This window comes from Palaemon carinicauda, chromosome 29, assembly GCF_036898095.1.
Source record: "Palaemon carinicauda isolate YSFRI2023 chromosome 29, ASM3689809v2, whole genome shotgun sequence".
Classification (NCBI taxonomy): domain Eukaryota; kingdom Metazoa; phylum Arthropoda; class Malacostraca; order Decapoda; family Palaemonidae; genus Palaemon; species Palaemon carinicauda.
This window is the reverse complement of record NC_090753.1, coordinates 12,285,849-12,295,848: the sequence shown is the minus strand read 5'-3', so window position 1 is coordinate 12,295,848 and position 10,000 is coordinate 12,285,849.

Below are 10,000 nucleotides of genomic sequence, written 5' to 3'. Positions count from 1 at the left end.
GATCAGAATACACTGTAATCTCTTCACTTTGTGGTCCATTCACATAGATTGAAAATCTATTTATCTCTGTGATCAGTGCCAGCAGTTCTGATTTAAGTATCGATTCGACTCATTGCTGCTTATTCTACTTCGATAACATAAAACAGACAGGGTGAAGAATTCCATCCTAACTTCTTGCAATAAGATAGTTCTAATCCCATCATCCGATGCATCCACTTGCATAAGGCATTTCTCGGTGAAATTTGGTGCCTGAAGTACTGGTTTCGAAGTTGTTATGGCCTTCCTCAGATTTTCCTGTCTTCCAGATATCTCGATAACGTTGGTCCGGCCACTGCTCTTCTCCAAAATCCGTAATGGCTCTAGGAACTCGTTGGTGAGAGGGAATCTTCTTTTCGATAAATAGACCGATACCTGATGTCTTACACCAACCTGTCTGTTCATACTATTCATACCAAACCTTGTTTTGGCTTATCCTTGACTCGTTTTCAGGTTTTTAAGGAACATTTCCTTAATTCAATGATCCTTTTCCTTAAATCCTTGACATTTCCTCATTCCATTTCCTCTCGATCCTTTCCTTTTTCTGCCAACATTTTCTTCAGGCCTCGTATTTCTCGGCCAAATATCATTTCATTCGGGCTCTATCCCATGCATTCTTGATAAGTATTACGTACCTCAATGGTAGTCCGATGTTCCATTCATTCCTCGTTTCATTGCAGAACTTTGTACACATACTTTTAAAAGTTTGATGAAACCTCTCTAATGTACCTTGGGTCTCCGGATGATAGGCCATTGATAGTTGTTGTTTCACATCTAACTGTTTCATCACGTCCTGAAATAATTTAGACGTGATACTTGTTTCTCGGTCACTTTGAACGATCTCCGGAATAACAAACTTAGTAAAAAAAGTCTAGTAACTTCTCGACAATTATTTTGGCACTGATGATCTTCATGGGTATGGCTTCTGGGCATCTCGTCACTGGACACGTCAAGGTTAACATATATTCATGACATTTTTTCGTCCTTGATAAAAGTCCCACAATGTCAATCATTACCTTGATGAAGGGATCTCCTCACACTTCTACCTGGTGTAAGGGAGCTTTCTTAATGTGCTCATTCAGCTTTCCAGCCATTTGACATATGTGACATACACGGTAAAACTGACTCAGATCCTTGTGAAAGCCAGGCCAAAAAAAGTGTTTCATAATCTTCACCTTCATCTTCCTTATCCCCATATGTCCTATCTTGTGCTCCTACATCGATTACCTGCCTTCTCAACGGTGTGGGAATTAATATCTGACGATATATCACCCATTCAACCTTTCCAGGGATATTGGCAGGTCAAAGCTTCCTCATAAGCAACCCATCTATAAGATAATAATAGGTTGGAGACTGTTGTGCCTCCGTATCATCCAAAACATGGTAAAATAACTCTGTTAACGTTGCATCCTTCCGTTGTAGTCCTATCAGCTTTTTCTTACTGACTTTGTCCTCTTCTCTACTCGTCTGTCTCTCCTATTCATTTGGGCATGCTCTAGAGTTCTCTTGCATGATATCAAAGGAATCCCCTTCTTCGAAAAACAAGTCCTCCAAATTCATCACTCCTTTTATTTCTTTTTCTTCTTCAGCAGCCATTTTATCGCCATACTCCTAGTCATCACACAACTAGGAAACAGATACGAGAAATCCTTCTCGATTTCAGTCATAGGACTATATTTCAAAGGTTTCTCTGCTAGAATGGGACAAGGCAGAAACGGCGCTCCACCAGCCTCATTACCCAGCAAGACTTCTACTCCTTCGACAGCCAGGGAATCCTTTACCGCAAAATTAAAATTACCTATCACCAACTCACATGATAGTTTCAAACGGCAAATAAGGGTAACCTCCTCACCTTCTATTCCCTTCAAAATAACGGAGTATACTGTGAGAGACTGTTCTACCAACGGGTGTTCTCCTCGTACCACTATACCATGGTAACTATCCTTACTGGGGTTCGCTCTCTCCCGTCTATTGGTGCTAACATATTTTTATAAGTATATGGTTTGAAGGTATCCACACTGTTTGGATTTGTCCTGTTTATCGTGTAAACGTTGGCTTACATATTTTCCTTTTCGACATTTCCCGATTGTTTCTTTGTCTTCACATTCTGTGAAGTCAAAATACCTTCAATCACTTGGGCAACCACTTTCGGTTCGTTCGACCAATATTCCTAACTAACATTAACATTCTGCACGTCTTTCAAGATACTTGAAGGAGGGTGATTGGATGATTGAGGTTATAGTACTATCACATTCTGCTTAGGAACCGTAACAGTTCTACTTCCGCTGTAACTCCTGAACTTGTCCAGCTAATACTTGACACTTGGTTGGAGTGACGGTTGAAACTTCATGCCCGGGAAGCGTTCACGACTGATAATATTACAATATTAACTCAGTGAAGCAACCTTATCAAGTTTCTTCATCTTACTCTCTCTCAAGTATGTTTTAATATGTTCAGGAATTCCTCATAGATACAATTCTATTGTTATCAATTCTACTAAAACAGACTTTATCTATCTTTTAAAACTTTTGTCGTACTTGATAAGCGTAATCCGAGAAGGTCATTTCCTCGTCCTTAAAAAAAACATATGAAATTTTTCTTTTATTATTCAGGGGTCATCTGGTACACCTTCAGGACGGTCCTCTTTACTTTTTGCTACTCCTTTCTCTGGTCCTGAGATAAGAATAAGTAAACACTGCGGCCTTTTCTGATCAATACATTCTGCAATAACACAGACCATTTATCTTCTGCCCATTTAATCGTCGATGCGGTCATTTCAAAATGATAGAAGAACTTATCTGGAGCCTTTTTAGTGAGCCTTGGAATTAACCTATGAGCATCCGACACATTAAACACTGGTTCGTGCATAGGAGCAGTCGCCTCTGTGTGCAGTGCCGACTGTACATGGGCGGTCAAGAGCTCCAACTCCCTCACATGTCGTGCAATCTCTTTTGCCTCTTTCTTCTCCTTTTCTCCTCGTTCCCTCTCCTTTTTTTCCATCCTCCCCGCATGTCTTGTCATCTCTCGGGCTTCATCTCGTTATTTCTATTCCATTTCCTTCACATTTGCCATCATATTCAACTTGATCAAATTCTCCTTGGTTGCTGTTCGTCGAATTTCAACTTCTACACCCTATCTACTTTCATGCGTTCAGTTTGTGGTTCAACTGGTTCTTGCTTTTCTATGAATTCTTACCCAGCTTCCTCCAATAGTTCACGAGCTGCTATTTTTTTCAGACAACTATCCCGAGTTCATCAACACTTTTAAGGCTAGACATTTAATTTGGGCTTTAATCATTCCTCTTGTTTCATGGCCACCACATGCCATTAAAATAGAGAGCAAATGAGCTTCAGTTACATTAGCTTCTGAAAATTTTTGAACATTCGGGTTATTCAAAAACACCTCTGCCATCTTGTAAATTAACAATATTTAGTATCTCTACAAAAAATATATCCTAACAATAAACAAAATCCTATCAACACTGGGTTCTTCAAAACCTTTAATCAAAACACGGCCATTTTATCACATATATTTAAAAAAGATTCGCTTGACCCCAAGGGTCTAGGCACCAAAAATAAATTATAAGATGGTTCATTGTCTGCGAACCAAGCATATAATATTATATATATTACAGCTGCTAAGCTATACAACCTCTCGAGTTCTAGACTCACCTGTTTGTTTTTACATGAAATCTGTTACGCTTGAAAATAATAATTCCCGAGCTCTAAGAGTCATATAACTCTCAGACAGAAATTTATAAGACAATAAATATCCAAAGGTTACTTAAGCACACTCAAAACAAAATTGGGCAATTATTCTCGAGATCTATTTAAAAACCCCTCCTACTTCAATTCTTTAATAGGATACGAGTGAATACTAATTTAAACACTGGTGATTGGCATAATACACTCTTTTATTATTATTATTATTATTGAATGCTAAGCTACAACCCTAGTTGGAAAAGCAGGATGCTATAAGCCCAGGAGCACCAACAGGGAAAATAGCCCAGTGAGGGAAGGAAATAAGGAAAAATAAAATATTTTAAGAATAGTAACAATATTAAAATAAATATTTCCTATTTAAACTAAAAACTTCAACAAAACAAGAGGCAGAGAAACTAGATAGAGAAGTGTGACCGAGGGTACCCTCAAGCAAGAGAACTCTAACCCAAGGCAGTGTAAGACCATGGTACAGAGGCTATGTCACTACCCAAGAATAGAGAACAATGGTTTGATTTTGGAGTGTCCTCCTAGAAGAGCTGCTTACTGTGACGAGCCGAGAGAGAGTTGTGAACTCAACGGCAGGATGCAATCAACTGAGTTGTTTATTAAGGAACACTCTCCTTTATATACAAAACCTCAAGGCAACAGGACATAACATGTTCGAGAGACAGACAATATTACAGACCAAAACCGGAGACATGATCATTCAGGTTCTTTTTAGTGCGATGGAAGAGCGCAGATACAAGCATAATATATACAAAATAATTATGTACAATTGTGTGACACACGGTTGGTACATGGCTTCCCCCTAAAAATGACATACTGTACATGTTAAATAGGGCGCCTTGATCTAGAGAGGCGAACTGTAGGCGGGTCATCTGGCAGAAGATAAGCAGGTTTTAGACGATCAATGGAGACCCAGTCTTCTTTGCCCCGTATGTTTAGTAGGAATGCTTTCGGACTGCGTCGGATCACAAGGAAAGGGCCCGTGTAAGGGGGCGTTAGTGGTGGCTTGCTAGTGTCGTTGCGTAGGAAGACGTGCGTAGCAGAGTGCAAGTCCGTTGGTATGTGATGCTTCACAGGGGGCTTGTAAGTCTGGCGGCCCGGAGTGAATTTTTCCACAACGTGACGTATGCGCTGGAGATCGTCGGAGGAGGTTGTAGAAGGAAAAAATTCGGCAGGGACGACCAACGGGTCACCATACACCATTTCAACTGCCGAGACGTCGAGGGCGTCTTTAGGAGTGGTCCTTAGTCCCAGGAGGATCCAGGAAAGCTGAGTAAACCAGTTGAAATCCTTGCAGCGGGACATCAAAGCTTCTTTGAGGGTGCGATGAAAACGTTCAACCATTCCATTGGCAGTGGGGTTGTAGGCCGTTGTCTGATGTAGGGTGATGCCCAGGAGATTCGCTAATGACGTCCACAATTGAGAGGTGAAAGTGGTTCCCCTGTCAGGAGTAATATGCTCAGGGATACCGAATCTTGAAATCCATCCAGAGAGTAAGGCAGATGTACATGAGGCGGACGTTGCAGTTTCCATGGGAATGGCTTCAGGCCAACGAGTGGAGCGGTCGATGACGGTAAACAGGTAACCATGTCCTTGTGATGTGGGTAGGGGGCCTACAACGTCGACGTGAATGTGTATGAAGCGACGCTGAGGTTGAGAAAAGTAGCCCACTCCTGAATCCGTGTGTCGATGTACTTTTGAAGTTTGGCAAGAAGTACAGGCGCGGACCCAATCCTTAGCATCCTTAGAAATGCCGTGCCAAATGAACTTTGCCTTCAGCAGCTGTGCAGTAGAACGGCACGAGGGATGTGAAAGGCCGTGAATGAAATCAAACACCTGTCGGCGCATAGGAGCAGGAGTCCAAGGTCGCAGTCTACCAGTACTGACGTCACAGAGCAGGGTGGTGTTGGAGTCTTCGAGGGGAAAGTCTTCCCAACGGAGGGACGTGCAGGATGTCCTACAAGCTGGATACTCTGGATCCTGTCGTTGGGCTTCAGCCAGGGCGTTGTAATCCAATCTCAGTTGAACAGCAGCCAACGTGATTCTTGACAGGGCATCGGCAACGGGATTCATTTTCCCAGGGACGTATTGGAGGGTGCAATTGTATTCAGCCACGGCGGAGAGATGTCGGCGTTGACGGGCGGACCAGGCGTCAGACTGTCGAGTGAAGGCGTGCACCAGAGGCATGTGGTCTGTGCGAATGACGAAGGGCGTACCTTCTAAGAAATGGCGAAAGTGACGGACAGCCAAGTGCACCGCCAGCAATTCTTGATCGAAGGTAGAATAACCCGATTCTGCCTTGGACAGTTTTCTGCTGAAGAAGGCCAATGGGCGGGGTGAGCCTTTGACCACCTGCTCGAGTACTGCACCAATAGCGACGTCGCTGGCATCGGTGGAGAGAAGGAGAGGGGCGTGTGGGATAGGAAAAGTGAGAGCCGCAGCAGTTGATAGGACCTTCTTTGCATTGCAGAAGGCTGCTTCTTGAAGGGGACCCCACTTCAGGTCCTTTGGCTTGCCCTTGAGGGAGGCGTAGAGGGGAGCAAAAGTGGTGGCAATTTCTGGTAGAAAACGGTGATAATAGTTGATCATGCCCAAGAATTCCTGCAGAGCTTTGACGGTCGAGGGCGCGGGGAAATTCTGAACGGCTGCTACCTTCTCAGGGAGGGGATTGACTCCTTCAGGAGTGATACGGTGCCCTAAGAACGACACTTCGTTGGCGCCAAAGGTACACTTGTCGTACCGGACTACAAGGCCGTTTTGTTGCAGGAGGTCGAGCACGATACGCAGCTGACGGAGGTGTTCCTATTTTGAGGAGGAGAACACAAGTATGTCGTCCACATAACATACACAGAAAGGGAGGTCCCCTAAGATGCCATCCATGAGACGTTGAAACGTTGCCCCAGCATTACGAAGGCCAAAACAGGAGTAATTGAAGGTGTATGTACCAAACGGAGTGGTGATGGCGGTCTTGGGGATGTCTTCTGGGTTCATAGGCACCTGATAATACCCCTTCAGGAGGTCGAGCGTAGAGAAAACCTTCGCTTTGTGTAGGTAGGAGGTCACGTCGGCAATATTTGGGAGGGGGTAGTGATCCGGTTCTGTTTGCATGTTCAGGCGCCTGTAATCCCCGCACGGACGGAGGGAGCCGTCTTTCTTCAGAATGATGTGTAAGGGTGACGACCATGGGCTGGAGGCCTTTTGGCAAAGGCCCATTTCCTCCATTTCGGCGAACGTCTGTTTGGTGGCTGCCAATCGTTCCGGTGCCAGACGTCTGAATTTTGCGAAGACTGGGGGTCCCGTCGTCTTGATATGGTGATAAATACCGTGCTTGCCAGGAACCGTGGGCGTTTGGCGAAGTTCTGGACGGAAAACTTCCGAGTACGACGTGAGGAGGTGGGCGTAGGCATCCGTGGGTGCCCTGATGTGGAGAGCGAGGTTAGAGGGGGCGGGTTGAAGAGGTGTCGACAAGTACGAGTCTGCGTTGACCAATCGTCGGTGGACGACATCGACCAAAAGGTGGAAATGAGAGAGGAAATCCGCACCGAGGATTGGCATTGTGACATCAGCAACGAGAAACTTCCAATTGAATTTACCGTTTCCGAACGATAATGTGAGGTTCTCTTAACCGTAGGTGGATATCGCAGATCCGTTGGCAGCTACCAAGCGGACGTCGGCAGATGTAGATAGACTACAATCTGCCTTGAAGAGTTTCCTTGGCAAAAGAGAACGACAAGCACCCGTGTCTACCAAAAATCGCACGCCCGTTCCTGCATCCTGTAAAAAAAAAGATTAGGAACATGGGAGGCCACCGCCACAAGTGATGGCGTAATTACACGTTTTTTGGCCACTGACAATCCTTGGCACATTTTTTCGCGGTTACCCTTAATCTGAAGTGGAAGTAGCAAAACTGCGGCGGATGGGAGGTAGTAAGTGGCTGTAGAAGTCGTTCGTTGGGGCGCGAGCGATTGGTGATTGGTGGGCGGCTTTGTCGCCGCTTCGGCACGTCACGGGGTAGGCGTGTATGTCCTGCGGCATTCATGTCAGCTTCGGTTGACGTTGAATAGGCATCCTTGTCGTCAGGGGTGGAGGCGTTGATGGAGGTCTGGAAGTGGCTGTCCATAAGGGCGTCGGCTTTGGTCATCAAGTCCTTTATGGGTAAACTATCGACATCGGGTATGGCAGCGCGTACAGGTTCAGGTAAACGGCGTATCCCAAGGGCACGAAGTAGGTTCACCTCACGAGGAGAGCCGTCTGCGGCAGGTTGAAGGCGAGCGATACTGGTCATTTCCCTGAGGGCAAGCGAAGCCCTTTGGTCCCCCAACGGTTTTTGCGAGAGCTGAAAAAGCTTTGCTATATGGGCGGCTGGCAACGGCGAGTACTGCTGCAGAAGGTATGTTTTGAGGGCGTCATACGCTATTGGGGTGTCTCCTTGTTCACAAAGCCAGTCGGATATTTCTGGGAAGGTGTCCTCGGGTATCGTCGCGAGAACATAATTCACTTTGGTGGTTGAGCGAGTCACGCCCCTGATACGAAACTGGACTTCTGCGTGCTGAAACCAATTAAACGCCTCTCCGCTGGCAAACGATGAAAGTTTGAATGGAGCGGCCGCAGCACCAACTGCCGTAGAGTCCTCCATAGTACCAACGATGAAGGGGCGAGGGGGTGGTGGTGGAAGGCGGTGAGAGCGAGTCGACTTCCGGGGTCACCAATGTGACGAGCCGAGAGAGGGTTGTGAACTCAAAGGCAGGATGCAATCAACTGAGTTTTTTATTAAGGAACACTCTCCTTTATATACAAAACCTCAAGGCAACAGGACATAACATGTTCGAGAGACAGACAATGTTACAGAGCAAAACCGGTGACATAATCATTCAGGTTCTTTTTAGTGCGAGGGAAGAGCGCAGATACAAGCATAATATATACAAAATAATTATGTACAATTGTGTGACACACGGTTGGTACATTACCATAGCTAAAGAGTCTCTTCTACCCTTACCAAGAGGTAAGTAGCCACTGAACAATTACAGTGCAGTAGTTAACCCCTTGGGTGAAGAAGAATTGTTTGGTAACCACATTGTTGTCAGGTGCATAAGGACAGAGGAGAATCTGTAAAGAATAGGCCAGACTATTCAGTGTCTGTGTAGTCAGAGGGAAAGAACCATAACCAGAGAGAAGGGTCCTATGTAGTACATTCTGGCCAGTCAAAGGACCCCATAACTCTTTAGCCGTAGTATCTTAACAGGCAGCTGGTGCCTACTACCTACTACCTTCCTTTACACAAATAAATGTATTCTATATAAGTTACAACACTTTGAAAGGAATTTACATAAAACAAATAAATCATTCAAAATATTAACTCTGAAATAAACTTAGATTAAACCAAAATGTTAAGATTTGAAAATTTTGTAACCACTTGGCTTGAAATATTATACCTGAATAAACCTTAGACAAAATCAAAAGAAATAATACTTATGAAAATTAGACAATCACTCTTTTCACTTGAAACATTACATCTGAATAAAATCTTAGACAAAGACAAAAGAAATAATACTTATGAAAATTATACAATCATTTGTTTCATTTCAAATTAAATTTTACACACACTAGTTGGTTAACAGTTAACCAGATAATGATACAAATGCCTTTCACGTTACTAGAGGGCAAGTTATAAAAGCTATAAGAGAGGTTTTTTTTTATAAAAACTCAATATGTTTACAAAAACTCGTAACACCAAAACACTAATATTTACTTTTGAAACAATACTCTGATTTTATCTATGTAATTATCAATGACAAAAGCATTTGATATTGAATTCTACCTTTGGGAATGTTTATTGTTTGGAAATGATTTATGATAATTGATTCTGGCTGCACAAAGATTCGATCTCATGCCTCTTATCTGAAACCATGCGTGTGAGGACTCTACCGATCGAGCTATCAGGAGAGATATAAGGTCATGACTAGTCCTCCATACATATTTATAACGAATTCAGGAATCTGTTCTAAGACTTGGAATAAACCCACATATATATATATATATATATATATATATATATATATATATATATATATATATATATATATATATATACATATATATATATATATATATATATATATATATATATATATATATATATATATATATATATATATATATATATATATATATATATATGTATATATATATATATATATATATATATATATATATATATATATATATGTGCGTGTGTA